The 25,627-nt window shown below is 41.1% G+C and overlaps 1 protein-coding gene across 2 annotated transcripts in view; it reads left to right on the forward strand.

The window, feature by feature from the left end:
• Positions 1-25,627, forward strand: part of CNTN5 (contactin 5) — a 970,129-nt gene that overhangs the window by 142,627 nt on the left and 801,875 nt on the right. Inside the window, exon 3 of one of the 2 annotated variants that reach the window (XM_043529333.1) lies at positions 17,588-17,648. The gene's annotated coding sequence lies outside the window, so the exon portion shown is untranslated. Of the gene's footprint in view, positions 1-17,566; positions 17,649-25,627 lie in introns of those variants that run through there. The other variant, XM_037889811.2, reaches the window with a different exon arrangement.

The following is a 25,627-nucleotide window of genomic DNA, read 5'->3' on the forward strand; positions in this document are numbered from 1 at the left end:
GGTGCCTGGGATTTATGTTATGTGATTTAATCCATGGCTTAAAAACCCAGCAAAATATTCCAAGGCTCATAGACTCAAATCACTCTTCTCCACAGCAGAGATTAGGTAAAAATTCCCCCTAAGTGGTGTGCTTTGTGCTGTACTTCACTTAAACCCACCTTTACCTTACAGCTGTAATATACAAAAAGCATAATGGCACCTAGTTGCCAGAGATGCAGACATAGGTTATGATCTTCAAAGCTGACTAAGGACTTTGTACCACAGCCCCCACTGAAATTAATGGGAGTGGTGTATCTTCTACTTGGTTTGGAAATCCCAACCTCATTATCACAACACACGTGTTCTCTGAGTCTATAAATCTCCCCACTGTATTTTCCATTGAATGCATCCAATGAAGTGAGCTGTAGCTCACGAAAGCTTATGCTCAAATACATTTGTTAGTCTCTAAGGTGCCACAAGTCCTCCTTTTCTTTTTACAAACAGGAATGTAACTTCATTGGATGTGTACCCATTTACACCACATCTGAATTTGTCCCAAAGGATGTAATGCAATGTATTTTAGATTTTTACTTCTTAGCATTCACATGAACGTAACATAACATGATAAATTACTTAGGTTACAGTGTAAGATTAACCGGTAGCCATCACAAGCAAAAAACAGGAGAGCAGAGTCAAAGCCATTGGAGTCCACTGGAATCTGATTCCTTCCCAGAACTGGCAGCAATTTACATCGTCTGATCCTGCGTTTTCCTCCCTTTTGCACCCCCAAGGTTCCACATAAAAAATGGACCACAGCTGTACACGAAAAAGTAGAGAGAGAGAGAGATGCATTTTCCAGCAGACATCATACTCCACATGCATGGCTTGCTAGACCCAGAAAGTTGTGACCCTCAGATGAACCAGGTGTCAGCATTATTTCACAGGAGCATAGCAGAACAACACTCGGTCTTCATTTTTACCAGTGATTTATTAGCTAGTGCTGTGAGTTGCACATTTATTTCTATTACACCATCCAACCCAGACTGAGCTGCAGGCTTATGACAGTAGCTGTGTTTGCATTTTGAAGGTGTAAATACCTTTCAAATCACACTTTATGTTGCTAGAATTTCTATGGCCCTTAAGTTGTGATATTATCATCAGACAAAGTAAAAATGACAATGTCCACTTATATCCTGAAAAATATTTTAAAATTAGTTTTTCCAATACCTTTGAGCCCTGCTCATGAACAGTTTATAGTTGCTTTTAAATTCTATCAGCAGCAACCTTGTTTAGCAGCTGATTGCACTGATCAGGTGGCTATGAGCATGTTAGCTGTAATTTTTTCTTAATGCTGTTGCCTTTCCAGCTATGAGGATGATACTATATAATGAAGTGTGTGAAAAGTGTCCAAGTCAACAACATTTTCATTAGCTTGCTTTGAATTTGCTGTCTAGTTAAGAGCTGTGGAGAAATACGCAGTTACTTTCCCCCACTTCGACACTTAAAGGAACTCCACATTTTAGACTGAAGCAGATTATGGATCAGATTCTTAGTTTATGTAAATTGGTGTGGCTCCACTAAAGTAAATGGAGCTAAACTGATTTGCACCAGTTGATAATCTGGCCCCATGTTTGCTGGAAGCAACTTTTGGCCTAGCTCAGATGACTTAAAATACGTTCACTTGTTACCTTCCTTGTAAAGCATTTTAATATCTACTATTGGGAAAAACACATTTATATGAGATGGATATGACAATTTTATTTCTTTAATTTGAAATATTATCAAAACGGTTTTAAAAGTTGTTAAAAGGTACTATTTCACAGTCTTAGATGCATCTTTAGCCCATAGATTTTTTTTCAGAGAGTTAAAATACCGGACCAAAACAAGCACCTGCCTCAGGATATGACAGAGTCAGTGACTTGTCAAGGCAATAAATTTTGTTCATCTTTGTGCAGAAGTGGAACCATTGTATCCTCGCAGTTTAGTTGGTATGCTGAGAGTTTTGCTAAAAGAGCCAAATAGCTGTCAGCATCCTTGCTAAATTAATAAACCCTTGCTGCTGTATTATAAATAGATAACTTGGATTTTGGGACTTAAAAACAATTCTTTGTTGGAAGCCCTTTTCACATCATCTTTAATAAAAAAAGAAATGTTAACATTAATAAGATAGTAAAATAATTGGACAAGAAATCCAAAATGCAAACATATCCCTTAGTTTGCCTTTAAAACTGAAAATATACAAACACAAATCATATTATAAATAAACCATCTTTTCTAATGTGAGTGTCAAAATAGCACTCTGCTAATGGGAGCTGATGCTCAGACATGCTACTATCCCATCTCCAATCTATCCTGCCTGGGAAGTGGTAGCAAATACAGCCCATCTAACTTACACCAATATCCTGCCTCTGTAGTCAGCATTTGTATCTAGTTATGACACATACGTGACATAGAATCATAGAATATTAGGGTTGGAAGGGACCCCAGAAGGTCATCTAGTCCAACCCCCTGCTCGAAGCAGGACCAATTCCCAGCTAAATCATCCCAGCCAGGGCTTTGTCAAGCCTGACCTTAAAAACCTCTAAGGAAGGAGATTCTACCACCTCCCTAGGTAACGCATTCCAGTGTTTCACCACCCTCTTAGTGAAAAAGTTTTTCCTAATATCCAATCTAAACCTCCCCCATTGCAACTTGAGACCATTACTCCTCGTTCTGTCATCTGCTACCATTGAGAACAGTCTAGAGCCATCCTCTTTGGAACCCCCTTTCAGGTAGTTGAAAGCAGCTATCAGATCCCCCCTCATTCTTCTCTTCTGCAGACTAAACAATCCCAGCTCCCTCAGCCTCTCCTCATAAGTAATGTGCTCTAGACCCCTAATCATTTTTGTCGCCCTTCGCTGGACTCTCTCCAATTTATCCACATCCTTCTTGTAGTGTGGGGCCCAAAACTGGACACAGTACTCCAGATGAGGCCTCACCAGTGTCGAATAGAGGGGCACGATCACGTCCCTCGATCTGCTGGCTATGCCCCTACTTATACATCCCAAAATGCCATTGGCCTTCTTGGCAACAAGGGCACACTGCTGACTCATATCCAGCTTCTCGTCCACTGTCACCCCTAGGTCCTTTTCCGCAGAACTGCTGCCTAGCCATTCGGTCCCTAGTCTGTAGCGGTGCATTGGATTCTTCCATCCTAAGTGTAGGACTCTGCACTTATCCTTATTGAACCTTATCAGATTTCTTTTGGCCCAATCCTCCAATTTGTCTAGGTCCTTCTGTATCCTATCCCTCCCCTCCAGCGTATCTACCACTCCTCCCAGTTTAGTATCATCCGCAAACTTGCTGAGGGTGCAATCCACACCATCCTCCAGATCATTTATGAAGATATTGAACAAAACCGGCCCCAGGACCGACCCCTGGGGCACTCCACTCGACACCGGCTGCCAACTAGACATGGAGCCATTGATCACTACCCGTTGAGCCCGACAATCTAGCCAGCTTTCTACCCACCTTATAGTGCATTCATCCAGCCCATACTTCCTTAACTTGCTGACAAGAATACTGTGGGAGACTGTGTCAAAAGCTTTGCTAAAGTCAAGAAACAATACATCCACTGCTTTCCCTTCATCCACAGAACCAGTAATCTCATCATAAAAGGCGATTAGATTAGTCAGGCATGAACTTCCCTTGGTGAATCCATGCTGACTGTTCCTGATCACTTTCCTCTCATGTAAGTGCTTCAGGATTGATTCTTTGAGGACCTGCTCCATGATTTTTCCAGGGACTGAGGTGAGGCTGACTGGCCTGTAGTTCCCAGGATCCTCCTCCTTCCCTTTTTTAAAGATTGGCACTACATTAGCCTTTTTCCAGTCATCCGGGACTTCCCCCGTTCGCCACGAGTTTTCAAAGATAATGGCCAAGGGCTCTGCAATCACAGCCGCCAATTCCTTCAGCACTCTCGGATGCAACTCGTCCGGCCCCATGGACTTGTGCACGTCCAGCTTTTCTAAATAGTCCCTAACCACCTCTATCTCCACAGAGGGCTGGCCATCTCTTCCCCATTTTGTGATGCCCAGCGCAGCAGTCTGGGAGCTGACCTTGTTAGTGAAAACAGAGGCAAAAAAATCATTGAGTACATTAGCTTTTTCCACATCCTCTGTCACTAGGTTGCCACCCTCATTCAGTAAGGGGCCCACACTTTCCTTGGCTTTCTTCTTGTTGCCAACATACCTGAAGAAACCCTTCTTGTTACTCTTGACATCTCTTGCTAGCTGCAGCTCCAGGTGCGATTTGGCCCTCCTGATATCTTTCCTACATGCCCGAGCAATATTTTTATACTCTTCCCTGGTCATACGTCCAACCTTCCACTTCTTGTAAGCTTCTTTTTTATGTTTAAGATCCGCTAGGATTTCACCATTAAGCCAAGCTGGTCGCCTGCCATATTTACGATTCTTTCGACTCATCGGGATGGTTTGTCCCTGTAACCTCAACAGGGATTCCTTGAAATACAGCCAGCTCTCCTGGACTCCCTTCCCCTTCATGTTAGTCCCCCAGGGGATCCTGGCCATCTGTTCCCTGAGGGAGTCGAAGTCTGCTTTCCTGAAGTCCAGGGTCCGTATCCTGCTGCTTACCTTTCTTCCCTGCGTCAGGATCCTGAACTCAACCAACTCATGGTCACTGCCTCCCAGATTCCCATCCACTTTTGCTTCCCCCACTAATTCTACCCGGTTTGTGAGCAGCAGGTCAAGAAAATGCTCATCTCACTGATAGATTTTCCTCAACCATGGACAGTGCAAAAATATTCATGTTGAACTGACTATGCTGCTTCTAACACAGTCTATCATGAGGTATTGTTAGCTCATTTGCAGAACATAGCAGGAACGTAGGGAACTGCTTTCACCTGGCTACGCTACAGCTGGCTCAGTGGTTAGGCAGTGATCTTACAGTTTCTGCCAGCCTAGTCATCTCAGAGGGGGCCCCAGACAAGTTGTGGGTGGTAGGCCTCAATCTCTCTGAATGCTCTTATTGCTCCTCATTGGGTTTTGCCACTGCAGAGGAACAGGGGGCAAAAGTGGGACCTGAGCCCATCCGCTCCACCAAGTCCCAATGCAGGGCCCTAAGCTTTGTCAAAGTGTCCAGACCAGTTATTGATCCACCCTAAGTAACACTTTTCCCTTGGTCATTTCTTACCAGACTAGAGCTCCCCTTCTGGGGCATGGTTACTAGCCTAGAAGATTCCACTTGGTCTGTTAGTATCCTGTTCAAAGCCATCTCTTTTTGGGCCTTCAGCTCCCCAAAGAGGGGAGTGAAAGCAGCCACAGCAAAGCCATAGTCACTCCCAGCATCTGCCTTGAGTTCTGATGCACCTATAATTTCTTCTAGTTCCCCTTTCCTGGGCTACAAATGACCTTTTAAACTATTACTCCACCAGGAGCATACGCTGCTGTTGTTGCAGGGCAGGGCCGCCCTAGCCCAGTGTTGCTCTATTCCTTACCCTAGTTCAGTGTAGACCACCATCACAGGGCCATGACAAATTTTAAGAATCTGATTAAGAATGTATTAGGTAGCAATTGGTAGCCTGGATGGATGCATGCAGATAAGTAACTACGTCAGGACAGCAGCATTGTCCAATGAATAAACAGTAATCTAAAGCAAGTGCAAATGTGTAGATATTTTTCTAGATATTCTATTCGGAATGAAGCTAATATTATTGTAGCAGCACCCCACTTATTATATGTCCCAAAGCACATGCTCTAGTGTCAGTGCTTGGATCACAGGAGATCTGTACATTGATTATTTTTCTCTATTTAGAATTACAATATCTAGACAAAGACAAGCTGCAACTGCATCATAGGCAGAACGCTAGTATGAAGCCTAGCAAATTTGTCTGGCTTTATGAGATTTCTGGCACTCAGAACCTCTAAGTGTGCTTATACTGAAATGAAACAATAATACTGGCCTGATTAAATCATAATCTTGTTTACAGGACAGAATCATTATGATATCATCAACCTTTTTTTCCCCTCTGGTGTAATCTATGGAGTCTCAAATGTAGTCAAGTGTCTAGAATTGAATTAGAATGGGACATATGAAGGGATAATTGCCACATGTGTATTTCTTTATTAGTGGCAACAAAGAAGCTTACCAGGGGTAATTATCTTGTCTTAGAGTCACTGTGGCAATTATACCTGTGGCACTTCTCCACTTGGAGACTCACTGTTCCTGGGTATAAATGGTTAAGCTTTTGGAATCACTCCCGCTTCAGAAAAGAGTGGATAGCTGAGCAGGACATTACTGTTCAAGCTCTCTCTCTCGTTCCACGCATCCATTCACCAGCGCGCGCACACACACACACACTGTCTGTCACAGAGAAACACAAAACCTAAGCACCTTTTCATCATTCACACAACTCTCACTTCCTGTTTTAGTCCCCACATCGTCCTTTTTGAGTGAAAGGTGAAAACTGATTCACTGAGATAGGATCATATACTCAGGTAGGCTGGAGTTAGTGAAATGGAAGTGTCCAAACAGTCTCTCGAGATGGTTAAATCTTTGCTAGAGTGCTTTTGTGTTTGCAATGAATTTAAGATTACAGTAGCAATAATGACATTGACACAATCAAGAGAGTATAATAGTACAGTTCAAACTATACATAAAGTTTTAGAGACCCCGTAGAAAACGAAATTGTTTGGCAATGAATAATTACCCTTCTCCACTGAATTTTTAAGGCCAGTCTTTGGAGATTTATTGTTCGTGGTGATAATGCTGTCATTCAGTCCATGTTATTAAAAGGTTCGTTTTGTGTTTGTCTACCAGTATTCGTTGTTAAATATTCAAATGCACCTTAATGGAATCAAAAGTGTTCACTGATTGTACAATGGAAGCTAATGACTGAAATTCAGTTCCTCAGTTACAATTACAGTCAGTAATGATAGATTATTGAGTGGGAAAAAAGTAAAAAGAAATGTTGCAATAAGTTATTCCAGGGTTTTGAATAATCCATCAAAAGTTTTGGTTTTTATTATCATAAATCAGAAGATAAATTCCATTGCAAAAGAGCTAAAGAATCACGCACTTGTTGGGGAAAAAAAAAAAGAGTACGGGAGGGAGGGAGAGAAGTGAAATGAGTTTCTTCAATGATGATTATGCAAACATCAAATCCATTTGCTTACTGGGTTATCCTAGGCAGTTTATTCATGAAACAATTTCCTTGTGGATATTTCCCACTGACTCTTCTTCACCATATTTCAGACAGGGAAATTCCATTATTTCTGGACACATGTTTCCTACCAGTCTGCATCTTCATAGATCCATGGGAAAGGCCAGAAGGGACATTGTGATCATATAGTCGGACCTCCTGTATAACACAGGCCACAGGACCTTTCCTGAATCATTTCCTGTTTGAACTATAGCATATCTTTTACAAAAGATCTTGGAATTCTGCAGCTTCTTCTTTACAGAGGTCCGTATTGTCCAGGGTGTCATACATTACAGGTTCTGTATTAGGTACATATTTAGCCCCTGTCAACAAAGTATATGAGAACATCATAATCTTTAGTGTATTTAAAACAAATGAAGTATTGTTATCCACATCTTACAGATGGGAAACGGAGGTATGAAGGTTAAGTGACTTGTCCAGTATCACACAGGAAGCCTAGTGGAGCAGGAAATTGAACTCTGCCAAGTCCTAGGCTAGCACCCTAACTCCTGGAATGTAATATCATTTACTGATAAAGTGATTTTATTCCCATTTTCACGGCAAATTGGATGTAGAACCTTGATTACTTATTCCTACAATCAGTGCATTCATTCTTTGCATGGTCATTTGTTTTAACTGTAATTTTATTTGCTTTTACCGATGTCATATTATGGGATTCCAAATTCTGAAGGTTGATTCCTCCATATGCATTATCAGAAATTATGGAGCTTAAAATGACTACTTGTTTAATTTTCAATGTATTTATGAGCACAGCATCTAAGTAAATTATTAAAAGAACAGTATTTGACCACCTGTATGTTGACCATAGATAAAAAAAATATTTTTTTGACAAATAATGGTAAATAATATTCAACCACTGTTCTTGTTTGGAAAAAAACTTTTCCTATTGAATAGTGCTGCCGTCTACACTCTTACAATACTATTTAAATTAAAAATACAGTTCAAACATGTTTAACCTAATAACAAGGTTACCTTCCCTCAATTATCTGAAATTTTGATTATCCAAATTTTATTTAGTACGCCTCTCACTCAGTGGCATTTGGATAATGTAATCTGAACTGCAGTAATTTTGTGGAGCAAAAGAATGCCATGGTAGCACATCTTTGGGGCTCCTCAAAAGCTCCTTGAAGTTAATAGGAAGCCTTCAAAAGAGGCTTTAGATGAAAAACAAAATTAAAGTAATGCTTGCCCAATGGAAAACTAGCTGTAATCTCTGGGTGAGATCCTGGCTTCATTGAAGTTAATGGCAAAACTCGCACTGAGTTCGGTGGGGCCAAGATGATTCCTTTTTTGGGGGGATTTTTTTTTCTGTAAGACATACATATCAAGGAGAGTTGACTCATTAATTTCCATCTGTATCTACCATTTGGCATGGATATTTGGTTTTCCTTAGAAATTAATACTTTATATATAAATATGAATTTGATTGAATAGGCACAGTAGGAAAAAAAACACACTCTCTACCAAGTAGAGTATTACCCACGATTTATACAGAATGCACAGGAAGACATTTTCAATAGCATTTATAAAACATCTTTTCATTTGCTTTGCTGTTGGTTTATACAACTGTTTTTAGTTAATTTGGTGAAATTTCACTTTAGTAGCTGATTTTAAGGGAGTTCACAGCATTAACTAGAGCATGGGATAATGTGGGAAGCTGCTGTGGAAGTTTCCCAGTATCGTTTTTTTCATATCAACTGAACCACAATATTATTGCTTCTGTACTTCAGCCTTGTGCCTCTGCTGATCAGAGGCTTCCACTTGTGCTTAATTATGCAAAGAGTAGCATGATTTTGTAATGTAGACAAATGATGCCAACAAGGGACTAGACGGATAGACCATTAAATACTTCTGTTTCACTTGAGAGCTAATCCTATGCTGAAACTAGGTCTCTAGAAGTGAAAGACCCACTACAACATCCTTCACTTTTCATTTACTGTGCTTCTAAAATATTATACAGTAAACTTGTTTTCTTCACATTTATCTGCCTTACTTGAACACTGTTAGGTTCAACTTCTCCATAAGTGTTTTTCTGGAAATCTTCCACTGTACTCTTTATTTCTCACTCATTTTACTTAAAATGGCAAAATTTTCATAAGGACAGATGATTTCTTTCTTTTTTGGATCATTATGTTTTCCCACCATTGGACAGATAGGGAAGCAGAAGTTAATGGACATGCCCAAGATCAAAGAGCAGGCCCAATCCATATTCCTAGTCCTGTGTGTAGTTCTTTTAGCCACAGTTCTCTCATGCCAAGTCAAAGGGTGAAATCCTGGCACCACTGACAAATTGCTATTGACTTCAACTGGGCCAGGATTTCACCTAAAGAGTTTAAGTTGTACATAAAGCTTTGCCTCAATTCAGGCAAAAATCTCTCAGTGAATTGTCATCTATTACGTATTTATTTTCATGGCATATATATCACACAAGTAGTTACAATGTTATATAGGATACCCTGGAAAGGAGCACCTGGGCATAGTGTCTAGTCCCCAGCTATTGCAGGCAATCCCATCACATAAGCCCTTTCATAAACTCATCAAGTTCTATCTTAAAAGTCGTTAGGTTGTTTGCCCCCCACTCCTACTGGAAGGATGTTCCAGAACAATAGATCCTAGGATGGTTAGAAAGCTAATTTCCAGCCTAAATTTATTAAAGGTCTGTTTATCCCCATTTGTTCAAACTGCCAAGTCTCTCAGTTTGAGGCCGCTAGTTCGTATATTCATGTGTTTGGTAAGATACTCAGCTTTTTATTTATTTATTTAGTAAATGTCTTGCTCTCAAGACTTCAGAGAGAAGCCAGAAAACTTGATCCTTAAAGGCTACAACACCACAATAGAAAATCACCCTGAACATTATTCCTTTAAAAAGAAATATCATGATTGTTAAAGCAGTCTCATGGTTTTTGAGTGCCTGACTCATGATTTTTAAGCTCTTGGGTTGGCAATATTATAAAATCTAGTACAGACAAAACAAATCAATCCCATCAGTGAAAAGAACATTTACTTATACTGCTAGCCTTCTGTCAAGGTTCCTCCCCCACTCTGAACTCTAGGGTACAGATGTGGGGACCTGCATGAAAAACCTCCTAAGCTTATCTTTACCAGCTTAGGTCAAAACTTCCCCAAGGTACAAAATATTCCACCCTTTGTCCTTGGATTGGCCACTACCACCACCAAACAAATACTGGTTACTGGGGAAGAGCTGTTTGGAAACGTCTTTCCCCCCAAGATACTTCCCAAAACCTTGCACCCCACTTCCTGGACAAGGTTTGGTAAAAAGCCTCACCAATTTGCCTAGGTGACTACAGACCCAAACCCTTGGATCTGAGAACAATGAAAAAGCATTCAGTTTTCTTACAAGAAGACTTTTAATAGAAATAGAAGTAAATAGAAGTAAAGAAATCACCTCTGTAAAATCAGGATGGTAGATACCTTACAGGGTAATTAGATTCAAAACATAGAGAACCCCTCTAGGCAAAACCTTAAGTTACAAAAAAGATACACAGACAGAAATAGTTATTCTATTCAGCACAATTCTTTTTTCAGCCATTTAAAGAAATCATAATCTAACGCATACCTAGCTAGATTACTTACTAAAAGTTCTAAGACTCCATTCCTGTTCTGTCCCCAGCAAAGGCAGCATATAGACAGACACACAAACCCTTTGTTTCTCTCCCTCCTCCCAGCTTTTGAAAGTATCTTGTCTCCTCATTGGTCATTTTGGTCAAGTGCCAGCGAGGTTACCTTTAGCTTCTTAACCCTTTACAGGTGAGAGGAGTTTTCCTCTGGCCAGGAGGGATTTTAAAGGGGTTTACCCTTCCCTTTATATTTATGACACCTTCTCAAAGCAGGTCAGAGCAATGCATGAAACAAGTTGGGCCAATGTTTTATAACTCACAACAGAGACATTATCAAAGAAAACATAGCCAAGTGTCTGCATCATGGCACTTGCCACTATATCACTCAATATTACTAGGAGAAATAATCATTGCATTCTGTTACTCCTGGATAAAATATCAGAACTGAATAGAAATAGTTTCTAAATATAGCATCGCTAGTTGGGTGAGATTAAACAACCAGAACAAACAGTGTTTGCGCATTCAGCCTGGCTTTCTGTGCTCCTGTTCAGTAATGCAAAGAAAATTAAACTTTACTCTCCAGCAGGTCTGCCTCTGGACAAACAACCAAGGTGGAGAGGCTAGGGGTTTTTTGGCCCAATATCCCACCAACAGAACTGTGCAAATAACTAAGGTTTTGGTTTGCTGCATGAACAAAACAAATATTTTGTTCAACCTGAAAAGAAATGTTTTATTTAGTTTGATTAAAGTTCAATTAACTTTAAAATAATTGAACTACAATTCAAAACAAAAAGGCCATTTTGGAATAAAAAAACCCAACATGTCTTGTTTCAGAAATGTCAGAACAATTTTTTGTTACCTTTTTGTTTTGTTTTGACCAAAACATTAAGCAAATTTGATGCAAATTTGCACACACACACACAAATGTGGTCAACCTGAATCTGCCTCCGTCAGCAAAAATGTTTCCATCGTAAAATGTTGCCCAGCTCTATCCACCAATGAGTCTGTGTCCCCAGAGGAGATGAGCCATTTCCTCAACATTCAGCATTGCTTTGAACTTAATTAATCAAAATTTATGCATGTCTGTGTATCATATCAAACTTTCTATGCCTTAAGATTGTTCCAGAATGATGTAGTAAGAACACATTTCTCAAATGTGGTTCTTATTTTTAATTGATATGTTGTTCTTTGAATCAGATGAAATGTGAGATGCCAAAGAAAAAGTAAGTTCCACTGATCAGGCGTGAAGGCATAAAAATGTTTGTTTTCCAGTAGAACTGAGGAGGAACAGCATATTCAGATCTATAATCTGGAACTGGGCGTACTTTAGGGTTGCGAACCTCCCAGTTTCGCCGGGAGTCTCCCGGAATCAGGTCATATCTCCCGGAAGCTACTGAAGCCAAACTGGGAGATTTTAGGTGCTAAAAGTCCAGCAGTGCAGCGGAACTAAGGCAGGCTCCCTGCCTGCCCTGGCCTCGCTCTGCTCCTGGAAGCGGCCAGCTCATCCCTGTGGCCCCTAGAGGGGACAGGGGGTCTCTGCGCATTGCCCCCATCCCCTCAAGTGCTGACTCTGCAGCTCCCATTGGCCTGGAGCTACAGCCAATGGGAGCTGCGGGAGCAGCACTTGCAAGTGTGGGCAACGCATGGTCCTCCTCCTGACCCCCCTCACCCGGAACCATAGGGACGTGCCAGCTGCTTCTGGTAGCAGTGCAGGGCCAGGGCAGGCAGGGAACCTGCCTTAGGCCCACTGCACTGCTGACCAGAAGCGGCCCAAGGTAAGTGTCGCCCAGCCAGAGCCCATGCCCCAGACCCCCTCCCACACCCCAGCCCCCTACGCCAGCCTGGAGCCCCCTCCTGCACCTAAACTCCCTTCCAGAACCCACAACACAAGCCCCTGCTTAGCCCAGAGCCCCCTCCTGCACCCCAACTTCCTCCCAGAGACCATACCTCTCATCCTCTTCTGCACCCCAACCCCCTACCCCAGCCTGGAGCCCCCTCCTGCACCCAAACTCCCTCCCAGAGCCCACAACCCACACCCCCTCCTGCACTGCAACCTTCTGCCCCAGTCCTGAGCCCCCTCCTGCACCCAAAATCCCTTCTAGAGCCTGTACCCATCACCTCCTCCTGCACCCAAACTCCCTTCCAGAGCTTGCACCCTTCATCCCCTCCAGCACCCCAACCCCCTGCACCAGGCTCAGCCTGGAGCCCCCTCCTACACTCTGAACCCCTTGGCCCCAGCCCAGAGCCTGCACCCCAACCGCCTGCCCCACTCCGGTGAAAGTGAATGAGAGAGAGTGAGCGACGGAGGGAGGGAGGATGGAGTGAGCAGGACAGGCCTTAGAGAAAGGACGGGTAGGGTGGTTCCTCAGGGAAGGGGTGGGGCATGGACAGGGCAAGGGTGTTTGGGTTTGTGTGATTAGACAGTTGGCAAGCATAGTATACCTCTATGTTAAAGATATAGGCTTTTGCAACATGCTGCACATTAGACATAGAATCATAGATATGATGGGTTGGAAGGGACATAGAGAAGTCACTTAAGAGAGAGAGCAAGAATCAGTCATGAAGAAGTGCCTGGGCCAGAGGCCATAGCTAGCAATGAGTGACAACATCAGCCTCTTAATATCCTTCCCTGTTCCTCTTCCTATTCCAGAGGGAATGAAACTATCCTGATAGCCCTCCCTTCCCCTGGGATGATGAGTGACAATACCCCCACCAAAGTGGCAGCAGCTACCAGTCAGTGTCTCTGCCTCCCATGGCCCTTTGGGAGAAAGAGTACAGACTCCCCTGTGCTGCACACTGTGACCATCCATGGCGGAGTGTTGATAATCCCCCAGCAACTGCAGCTCCCAGCAATCCCCTCTTTCCACAGAGTGGGGGAAATGAAAATTCCCAGTCCTCTTCCCAATTCCCCCCTATTGCACTGGTGAACAACCAAAACCAAGAGTGATGCTGCAGGGAGTGATGATTGGCCAGAAATGGACGGGGAAGAATGGTTTGTGTATTTAGGGATTCAGCAGTAGGGACAGGAGATGAGGGAGTTCAGGAATGTGTGATGGGGAGAGCAGGAAATGGTGTGGGGGCAGGAGGTGCTAATTGTGCAAAGAAGCAGGTTTATCGGAGGCAGGTTTCATGTACACTGGGAAGTGGCAATGCTGGTCTGTCTGACAGACAGTGGGATACTCGTCAGCAGAATTCAGACATGTTTCCAGTTAACCAGACCTCCTGAAACTTAAAGAGGAAGTGCAAAGCAAACAAAAATTGAGTTAACCTTAGATTTTTGTGCAGCATGTCCCCATTAACCAGGCTTTGGGGCTATACAACACAGAAATAAATCAAAACTAATTGATTTAGGCTTGTGTTTAATTCAATTTACTGAAGATAACCCAAAACACACTCAAATTCCATCTTTCTCATGGAAAGCCAATGAAAACCTTGTCTGTGGTATCAGCGTAGCATATTACAAGATATGTTCAGTTAACCAGGAAGCACCAAGATAATTTCACAGTGGAGAAAATATAAGAAGAACATAAGAATATAAGAATGGCCACATTGGGTCAGACCAAAGGTCCATCTAGCCCCGTATCCTGTCTTCCGACAGTGGCCAATACCAGGTGCCCCAGAGGGAATGAACAGAACAGGTTATCATCATTCCCTGTGTAAGAGATTATTCAAAAATATTTCTGTGCTAAATGTCTCCCACAGATTGGGTAGTGTGGTCATTGAACACAGACATCTATACTCAATTCAGTTTTCATTTTGGCTTTGCAGTTCATCTAGCAGTTTCTATGTTAACAGTAACTCAAAACAGAGAAGAAAAAAAACAAAATACAAGCACACAAACAAGCAAAACCTAAGTTCTAAAAACACATGAACTTTTTCCAGGGACTGGCATGCAAGAAAGTGGAAAAATCTTCCTTGAGATAGTGTAGCCTGTTTGATAACCTTCCAGGTTACCTTTTAATCAACTACACACATTTAAGGTGCATGAATTCATGTTCAAGCTTCAATATTTCTAGAGCATAATATTTTATTCATTCAAATGTTGTGCCACACTGGAATCAGCTCCTGAAATAACTTGTTAACCAGTGTCCTGGGGCAGCGGATACATTCGTAATTCAAAAATGTTCAATAGTCTACATCAATCATAGGCTACAATTTCTGAAAGCATGGGCATATCAATGCATGTTAATAAGTATAGTCTAGAATATAACAGGAAAATGCAAAGTCAAGAAAAATGAATCTACCAATGTTTGGGTCATACAGGGAGCAGCCAAGAATACTTGAGGTCATATTGGTACATTTTATAATTAATTTAGAAATTGGTAAATAAAGTCCTGGTCCATTATCATAATATTTATATAATATATTTATGAAAGAACAAAATACACAGGCAAACTTCCCAAATAGGTTTATAATCTGTGTGTGTGTGTGTGTGTGTGTGTGTGTTTGTTTGTTTGTTTGTTTGTATATATATATACAAACAAACACACACACACACAGAGCATGCGAGATTATAAACCTATTTGGGAAGTTTGTCTGTGTATTTTGTTCTTTCATAAATATATAAATATTATGATAATTGACCAGGACTTTATTTACCAATTTCTAAATTAATTATGAAATGTACCAATATGACCTCAAGTATTCTTGGCTGCTCCCTGTATGACCCTAACATTGATAGATTCATTTTTCTTGACTTTGTACTTTCCTGTTATATTCTAGACTATACTTATTAACACATATATATAAAATAAACCTATTTGGAAAGTTTTTCTGTGTATTTTGTTCTTTAATAAATATATTCTAAAAATACATTGTATATATTTGGACAGATTAGTTATCCAAAGCCAGCTACAATTTACAATTCAGAGTGTTTCAATATCCAACCCTAATTAAAAATACAGCCCATGTGTTTGTATCTGACTTATCCAGAACTCTGTGTTGTTTTTGTCCACTCACACCACATCAAGGCCTTTTTTATTGACCCTGTGATTAAGCTGGTATTCAGTCACAGCCTGGTAAACTGGTACAACTATCAATGAAAATCACCTTTCGGTTGACGGCAAGAGCCTTGATCTACGCTGGCGAAATTGCTGAAAAATACCCCAGTGGTTCAGTGGGAGCTGTAGCATAGACAAGGTTCCAATGATTAAGAAAGAATTGAACTATTTTGTTTTAATTAAGTTTGCTTTCCACGTTTAATAGTGATAAAATCAGTTCTGCCCATCACAGCCTTGAATGTGCCCATTTTAATACAGTTCAGCTGAACCATTTTAGAAATTATTCAGTAAATTTCTCCAATATGGATACAGCCAATATGTTTGCAAAAATGAGCTACTTGACAACTTAAAAGTGTGTCCATTATCCTGCAGTTATAAATCTGTGTTTCAGCTTTTAGGTGCTGTGACCTTGTAATTGTGTGTGAAAACATGGTCATAATTGCCTAAACTTCTCATTTATGGGTCAAACACTTGACCATTAAACTAGTAAAGGCTCATGAGCACTCTTCAAATGATATTTCCTTCCATCTCAGATGTTAGGAAAGGAAAGGATGTTAGGAAAGGAGTCTTTGTAATTAGAACACAATTAGAAAGATGCATTATGGTTAAATACAATTAATATTCACATGACTTAACTGGACATTTAGGATATTTTCACAGTAAACTAGGAAGCCATATGTTTTGAATGTTTCCGTCTTCAAATCCATTCTCCCATTCTGTAGGTTAATAAAGCAAAGTTAATCACTGAATATGTAAGAAGAATTGATTCTTCTCTGGGTCAGTTAGGTGCTGGGGGTTTTTTGTTCACTGAACTGAACTTCTATTAGAATGAGGTTATTGAATTGCAATTATATATGTGAAATGCACGTTCAGCTTTGTGGGACATAATTTTTACAAAACATCTGTTCTGAATATTTTATAGCATTAATGCATATGGTACTGGTGTCTTGTATCGAGCAAGTTACATGTAAAATCAATCTCAGTCTCAGCATTATTCTTTACACTTCATATTCAAAAGGTTCATACTCTGGAAGGAAAATTCCCTAGCTGCTATGAAATCTGCAGATAGGCAATGGTAGCTTTTTCACTTATTGGCTTTTTATTTCTCCCTCAGTACAGTTTAGTTAAAGGAAATATTAAGTTGCACATGTTATAAACACATGTGTGTTTTTTTTCAACCAACCGCACACAAAAAGTGAACACCAACCCGAATGACACCTGTCACTGAGTTCTCTATTTACCATTAGGTGGCCCCTCCTCCTGGCCGTGTCTGGGAATTAGCTACACTCCAGACCAATGGCCCTTTCCGCTGCATGCTGCACACTTTGCCATCGCTCTCTGTCTCTCACTTTCTGCGATTCAGGATACTGTGGCTTTGTGGCTTGGCCCTCCCTCTAGGTCACGATAGTCCTCCGCTTCTGGGGTACCAAAGTCCCACTGGACAACCATCTTAAGCATCTTAAGCTCCACTGCCTGGCCTGTGCCACTTCCCCAGTGGCTGGTAGGAGAAGCCAGGCCCACTCACTACTCCAGATTCCAGTCCAGGCACCTTATACCTGATAACAGTCGCCTGCTTTTTCTCAGGCTCTGTTGCTCTTGCCCTGGACTCCTTTGTACAACTTCTGGTTCCCTCCTCTCTGGGTGCACCAGCTCAAACTGCCTCCTCCTGGGGAATAGCTGCAGATGACTGAACTCTAGAGCCTCAGATGCATCCCCCTACAACTAGGGAGTAACTGTAGCCTATGTCCCCTGCAACCTCTTTCTGCTGCCAACTTCCTGACTTCGTATGAGCTCATTGTGTTCCTCCCCAGCTGGGCTCCATCTTCAGCCAGTCCTTCCATTGCTGACTCTTCTCCAGGTGCAGCCCATCAGGTTAATTATCCTAATTTACTGTCTCTGCCATTTGTCGGTCACACTACCTCAATAGGCTACTGACATTTTTTTGTTTCTTCTGTAATGTAAATGATTGTAAATTATATTTAGCTAAATTAGTGCACTGAAGCACCCCCCACCCCCCCAAAAAAATCAGTGTCTGTTCTTGTAAAGTTTCCTAAATTTTTTTTTTTTTTTTTTTTTTAGAAACAGTGAGCCACTTTTCGAAGGTCTCATGACTGGCCTAACTCTGCCATCATTGAAGTTAATAGTAGTTCACCATTGACTTCAATGGAAGCAGAGTTAGACCAAAGCTGTAGAAATCCCGCCCTAGAGCATAAAGTTAGATCTCCATGTTTCTTTTAGGGATTCTGGCTTGCAGCTATATATTCATGGCTAAGCTACTCTAATAGCTCACCTTGAGCCCACCCTGTAGCACATTATGATATCAGATAGAAAAACTGGAGACTTATGCTCTAGTTTTGTGTTTCTCAAATGACTTTTGCCCTGACATAGAAACCATGGCTTAGCATAAGGAGTACTATGCAGGATGTCAGTAGGGATTACTGATCTCCATAATATTTCTCATTGATTTATATCATCAGAAAATAATCTCAGAAGCTGCTAATCATGCTGATAGGTAATTTATATGACCACATTTTCCTATCACTTTACCCACATCCTCTTTTCCCCATTTCTACTATTTGTCTGTTACGCTTACTTCTTGGGTCTTGTCTTAAACTAGAACCTGATCCTGCAAGCACTTAAGCACATACATACTTTTAATCACAATGAAAATTACACCCATGTGTAAATGTTTGCAGATTGGTGCTTTCACTTGTAAACTCATTGGGACAGGGACTTTCTTTTACTATGGGTTTATACAGCACCATACACAATGGGGCCTCAATTCTGATGGGGCCTCTAGGTGCCATTGATTGTAATATAAAAATGATGAAGTTTAATGAGATTATAAAGTCGCCTATTTATCACCATGTGTGTGTAGGATGGCCCTGCTGAGATATTGCTAATGGAAGGTACTATGGTGGCCTGGCTTACAGTAAGTCACAGGCAATTCATGAGCCTGCAAGTTTTATATCTTTGGAGGAATGCTGGTTGCAGTTGCTCTGTGTTGTTAAGACTGGTGCTGCCAGGCAGAGGAACTCGGGAATTGCTTTGGTTAAAACTACAGTGTTCATCTTTTTTTAGTTGAGTTTTTTGCTCCTAGCAAGTTCAACTTTATAATTTGATATATTCCTACATAATGAAATAAAATTATTTCTGGCTTAATAAAGTTGCTTCAGTCTGGTTATCACAATTATTGCACTTATATTGGTTGTCTTTGCCAAGTGGGGGAAAGGCTTCATATTATGTACACACATATATGTCTCACGAGAGTTAATGCAACAGGTAACAGTAACCGAGGCACTAAATAATAGTGACTACAATCTAATTAGGTTCAACATGCTGGGGAGAGACAAGCTACCAAAAAGTGACACTGTGACACTAAATTTCAGAAAAAAGAGACTTCAAATAAGATATTGCAGATTGAGAAGGGTTCAGAGAAGGATGATAAGAATGATCAAGAGCATGGGGAAAACTCACGCATGAAAAGTTATTGAAAAGACTGAGATTTTGTGACTTAGAAAGATGATAAAAAGAGGGGACATGATTAAAGTACATGAAATAATGAATAGTATAGAAAAGGTATATTGGAAATTTCTTTTTTTCCCTGTCTTATAACACAAGAACAAGGGGACACCCAATGAAATTAAGAGTTGGCAAATTCAAAATTGATAAAAGGCAATACTTTTTCTATGGACCTGACTGCCACAGAAACTGATTGAGGCCAAGGTTTTAGGAAGATTGAAAGAGGAGATGGACATTTACATGGATAACAAGAATAACAAGATTTATCAAAAATAATTATAAACTTTTTGGAAGGAATATTAAACCTCATGCTTAGGGTTTAAGCCGAATTCTAACTATTACAGCTCAGGATGAGAGTTAATGTGGGGGGGTCAGATTATCCCACATCTGTCTAATGTGGGGTTCTTACACCTTCTTCTGACACATCTATGACTGGGCACTGTAGAAGCCAGGATGATGGACTAGAAGGTGCTTGGGTCTGATCCATTATGGCAATTCCTAATTGCAATCAGAAGACTGGACTTGGGGCTGAGGAGGTTTCAATGACAGCATGATTTCAAGACCATGAAATTGCAATTGTATTAATGAGAGCCTAAACTGGCATGAAACCCAAGTTTGACATAAAGCCCAGACTGAGGATTTTTTTTTTGGGGGGGGGGGGGGGTGGAATATTTTACTTGGTATATTTGGTAGATGAATCATTGAGGGAGAATAAGATGGAACCAAAAGATACCCTTTGTTAGAATTACATTTTTAAGAACTGTTCTTTAAGGCTTTTAGAGATTTTGCTATTACAGAACTGAAATGTCTTTGTAGGACATCACTCTTCAGTTGTCTATTATTTTTTTTTTTTTTGTTAGGGAGAAAAAAGCACAACTACAGTACATTAATGTGTATTGCATTGCAATGATGTCAGGAAAAATCATGTCGCGGAGGGGGAGAAAGTCTCAAAAACAGGGCAACATAACCACTCAAATTCACTTCTGCAGGGCATTGGTGTAGCTGAGAATTCAAGAGAGACCTCTTTCCTTTCTGTTCTCAAGCAAGTTTTCAACTTTTGCCACTGCCAGCCTGCTCCTTTTGACCTCTTTTAAGCTTTTAGAGTTAAAAGCTGTCCCCACCTCCCCAGCCTCATAGAATGCACATCAAATATCAGAGAAGGGAATTTTCTGTAATGGACTATGCCTACCAAAATGTTTCTCATTGCAACATTGGCAATACTAGAGAATGAAGTTCTCAATTCATTTAGAACATAGGCTACAGAAATGTATGGGTTGGGAAGTGCAAGCGTCCCCACAGGTATTAACAACAAATCTGATTAAACCATAAAGTTGAGGGGACACATCAAAACATGAGTAGGTAATTTAATCTCTACATCCATTCAGTTCTGAGTGTACTGGCTGAGATAGTGAGGAATATTCATTTAGCTGTTAATAGTTGTTGTGATGTAAACATTAGGAACCAGATTATGATCTCGAAATAATTTTCACTCTGGCTGCTGAACAGCCTTCCTGTGGTAAACACTTTAGTTACTATTGACAAAGGACAATTTTAAACCAAAACTACTTGAGTTTCCATCACTAACCACTTCTGTATTGTTCTGAACATTGTATTGTCATTGAAGTAGCACCATGGACCCGGATTCCTCCACTCTGTTACTCCACTTTTTTCAGCAGACTTCATCCTTTTCAATGGAGTTACACTGCAATATAACTGGTGTAATATCATGGAGAACTGGGTCCAAAATGTATAACTCTCCTATTTCTTTCTGAGGAAAAAGTATAGGCACAAAAAAGCTTGACACTTTTGCAAGAGTTGTTACTGAATTACTAATATGTTTAGGTTTCAGAGTAGCAGCCGTGTTAGTCTGTATTCGCAAAAAGAAAAGGTGTACTGTATTTTCCACTGAATGCATCTGATGAAGTGAGCTGTAGCTCACGAAAGCTTATGCTCAAATAAATTGGTTAGTCTCTAAGGTGCTACAAGTACTCCTTTTCTTAATATGTTTAGAAGTCTCTGATAGAATAATTGATCCTTATTGTCAGTGTCATTTATATTGCAGTAGCATTTAAGCCATCAGCCAGGCCAGGGTCCCATTGTGGTAGGTAGTAATCATTACTATACACAAGTCAGTATTGCTTTTGCATAGGATCCAGGACCGAGGGTATGATTTCTGCCGATCGCCAAATACAAAAATAAATAAATAAAATACCGGGAACAAACCATGACCTCTATATGGTGTTTGTAGATGTAACAAAGGCCTTTGATACTGTTAGTCACCAGGGTCTCTGGTGGATCTTGCACAAAAAGGCAGGTGCATGCACAGATTCATCCCCATCATGCGTTCATTCCCTGATGTCATGCTGACGAGAGTGCTGGAAAATGGTGGTTCGTCAGAGCCTTGCTTTGTCACAAAATGGTCTTAAACAGGGTTGTGTGCTCACGCCTACACTATTTACTATTCTATTTCATGCTAGGCTGCTAGAATCTTTCAGAGGCTGCAGCCAGGGTATTTATGTTCAGTTCTGCACAGATGTCAACATCTTAAGTCTCCAACATCTTGGTGGTCATACTTAAGCGATCATCTTTTTCATTAGGGAATTCCTCTTTGTTGATGACTGTGCACTCGTAGCACGTACAGTCGAAGACATGCAGCATCTAACTGACTGCTTTTCTGGATCAGCAAAGTGATTTGGACTCTCTATCAGTCTCAAGAAAACTGAAGTGCTTCACGAAAAAATGGGTTCTGCCCCTAAAACCACAATGGATGACACAATGCTTAATGTGGTAGAAAACTTTTGCTGTCTTAGCAGCACTTTATCTCATAATGCCATGATTGATAATGAAATCACATAGAACATGTCTAAAGCTAGTTCTGAGTATGGTCAACTTTGTGATTGCTGGTAGATGTGAGCGGCATTTGACTTCACACCAAAATTAGTGTCTGTTGTGCAGTTGTGTTCAGCACTCTTCTCTACAGCTGTAACATGAAATGGTCAGAAGCGATACCAAACACTGAAGTCCTGCACCAGAGCTACATAACTAGCATTGAATCCTTAATCATACAGGTATAACGTCTCTGGGCTGGTCACCTTGTACATGTGGATGATATGTGACTTCCCAACGCCATATTTTATGGACAGTTGAAAACAAAAAGAAAAGGAGTACTTGTGGCACCTTAGAGACTAACAAATTTATTTGAGCATAAGCTTTCATGAGCTACAGCTCACTTCATCGGATGCATTCAGTGAAAAATACAGTGGGGAGATTTATATACATAGAGAACATGAAACAATGGGTGTTAGCGTACACACTGTAATGAGAGTGATCACTTAAGGTGAGCTATTACCAGCAGAGGGTGGGGGGGGGGAACCTTTTGTAGTGATAATCAAGGTGGGCCATTTCCAGCAGTTGATAAGAAAGTCTGAACAGGAGGAACAGTGGGGAATAAACATGGGGAAATAGTTTTACTTTGTGTAATGACCCATCCACTCCCAGTCTCTATTCAAGCCTATGTTAATTGTACCCAGTCTGCAAATTAATTCCAATTCAGCAGTCTCTCGTTGGAGTCTGTTTTTGAAGTTTTTTTGTTGAAGAATTGCAACTTTTAGGTCTGTAATCGAGTGACCAAAGAGATTGAAGTGTTCTCCGACTGGTTTTTGAATGTTATAATTCTTGACATCTGATTTGTGTCCATTTATTCTTTTACGTAGAGACTGTCCCGTTTGACCAATGTACATGGCAGAGGGCCATTGCTGGCACATGATGGCATATATCATATTGGTAGATGTGCAGGTGAACGAGCCTCTGATAGTGTTGATGATGTGATTGGGCCCTATGATGGTGTCCCCTGAATAGATGTGTGGACACAGTTGGCAACGGGCTTTGTTGCAAGGATAGGTTCCTGGGTTAGTAGTTCTGTTGTGTGATATGTGGTTGCTGGTGAATATTTGCTTCAGGTTGGGGGACTGTCTGTAAGCAAGGACTGGCCTGTCTCCCAAGATCTGTGAGAGTGATGGGTCGTCCTTCAGGATAGGTTGTAGATCCTTGATGATGCGTTGAAGAGGTTTTAGTTGGGGGCTGAAGGTGATCGCTAGTGGCGTTCTGTTATTTTCTTTGTTGGGCCTGTCCTGTAGTAGGTGACTTCTGGGTACTCTTCTGGCTCTGACAATCTGTTTCTTCACTTCAGCAGGTGGGTACTGTAGTTGTAAGAATGCTTGATAGAGATCTTGTCGGTGTTTGTCTCTGTCTGAGGGGTTGGAGCAAATGCGGTTGTATCGTAGAGCTTGGCTGTAGACAATGGATCGTGTGGTGTGGTCTGGATGAAAGCTGGAGGCATGTAGGTAGGCATAGCAGTCCATAGGTTTCCGGTGTAGGGTGGTGTTTATGTGACCACCGCTTATTAGCACCATAGTGTCCAGGAAGTGGATCTCTTGTGTGGACTGGTCCAGGCTGAGGTTGATGGTGGGATGGAAATTGTTGAAATCATGGTGGAATTCCTCAAGGGCTACTTTTCTATGGGTCCAGATGATGAAGATGTCATCAATGTAGCGCATGTGGAGTAGGGGCATTAGGGGACAAGAGCTGAGGAAGCATTGTTCTAAGTCAGCCATAAAAATGTTGGCATACTGTGGGGCCATGTGGGTACCCAGAGCAAGGCCGCTGATTTGAAGGTATACATTGTCCCCAAATGTGAAATAGTTATGAGTGAGGACAAAGTCACAAAGATCAGCCACCAGGTTTTCCATGACATTATCGAGGATACTGTTCCTGACGGCTTGTAGTCCATCTTTGTGTGGAATGTTGGTGTAGAGGGCTTCTACATCCATAGTGGCCAGGATGGTGTTTTCTGGAAGATCACCGATGGATTGTAGTTTCCTCAGGAAGTTAGTGGTGTCTCGAAGATAGACTGGTTTTTGAATTATAACATTCAAAAACCAGTCAGAGAACACTTCAATCTCTTTGGTCACTCGATTACAGACCTAAAAGTTGCAATTCTTCAACAAAAAAACTTCAAAAACAGACTCCAACGAGAGACTGTTGAATTGGAATTAATTTGCAAACTGGATACAATTAACTTCAGTTTGAATAGATACTGGAAGTGGATAGGTCATTACACAAAGTAAAACTATTTCCCCATGTTTATTCCCCACCCCCCAATCCCCCACTGTTCCTCAGACTTTCTTATCAACTGCTGGAAATGGCCCACCTTGATTATCACTACAAAAGGTTTTTCCGCCCCTGCTCTCCTGCTGGTAACAGCTCACCTTAAGTGATCACTCTCGTTACAATGTGTATGCTAACACCCATTGTTTCATGTTCTCTATGTATATAAATCTCCCCACTGTATTTTCCACTGAATGCATCTGATGAAGTGAGCTGTAGCTCACGAAAGCTTATGCTCAAATAAATTTGTTAGTCTCTAAGGTGCCACAAGTACTCCTTTTCTTTTTGCGAATACAGACTAACACGGCTGCTACTCTGAAACCTGTCTTTATGCAAGGCACTGAATTTAGCTGTGTGGAGTGGAAATCTATCATCTTCATGAAAAAGCTTGTACAGATACAGCCAGACATCATCTTCCTTTCCAAATGCAAACAGATGGACATCATACCAAAAGAACTGGAGGTAAAAAATCCATTACAATCAACATACCACACAGACTATGCTGACAGCTTGTGCCACATGCTCTCAAAGAAACTGTGGAACCACCTGATCAACATCCTCTACAGCAAACAGGGAAAGATTAAGAATGAGCTCTCAAAACTGGATATTCTCATAAAAAAAACAACCTTCCACACAAACTTCCTCATGGCTGGACTTTACAAAAACTAGACAAGCCATTTACAACACACACTTTGCTTCTCTACAAAAGAAAAAGGACACTAAACTATCTAAACTACTACGTGCCACAAGAGGACACAACAGTGGTTCCCTTAACCCACACAGCAATATTGTTAATCTATCCAACTGTACTCTTAGCCCAGGAGAAGAATCTGTCCTATCCCGTGGCCTCTCCTTCTGCCCCTCCACTCCCATGAACATGATACAGTTCTGTGATGACCTAGAATCCTATTTTCGACATCTCCAACTCAAGGAATATTTCCAACAGACCTCTGAACAACATACTAACCCACAGAGACCTTCCTACCAAGACTACAAAAAGAAGGATTCTGGGTGGACTCCTCCTGAAGGTCGAAACAACAGACTGGACTTCTACATAGAGTGCTTCCGCCGACGTGCATGGGCTGAAATTGTGGAAAAGCAGCATCACTTGCCCCATAACCTCAGCCGTGCAGAACACAATGCCATCCACAGCCACAGAAACA

The sequence above is a fragment of the Chelonia mydas genome, chromosome 1, assembly GCF_015237465.2.
Source record: "Chelonia mydas isolate rCheMyd1 chromosome 1, rCheMyd1.pri.v2, whole genome shotgun sequence".
Classification (NCBI taxonomy): domain Eukaryota; kingdom Metazoa; phylum Chordata; order Testudines; family Cheloniidae; genus Chelonia; species Chelonia mydas.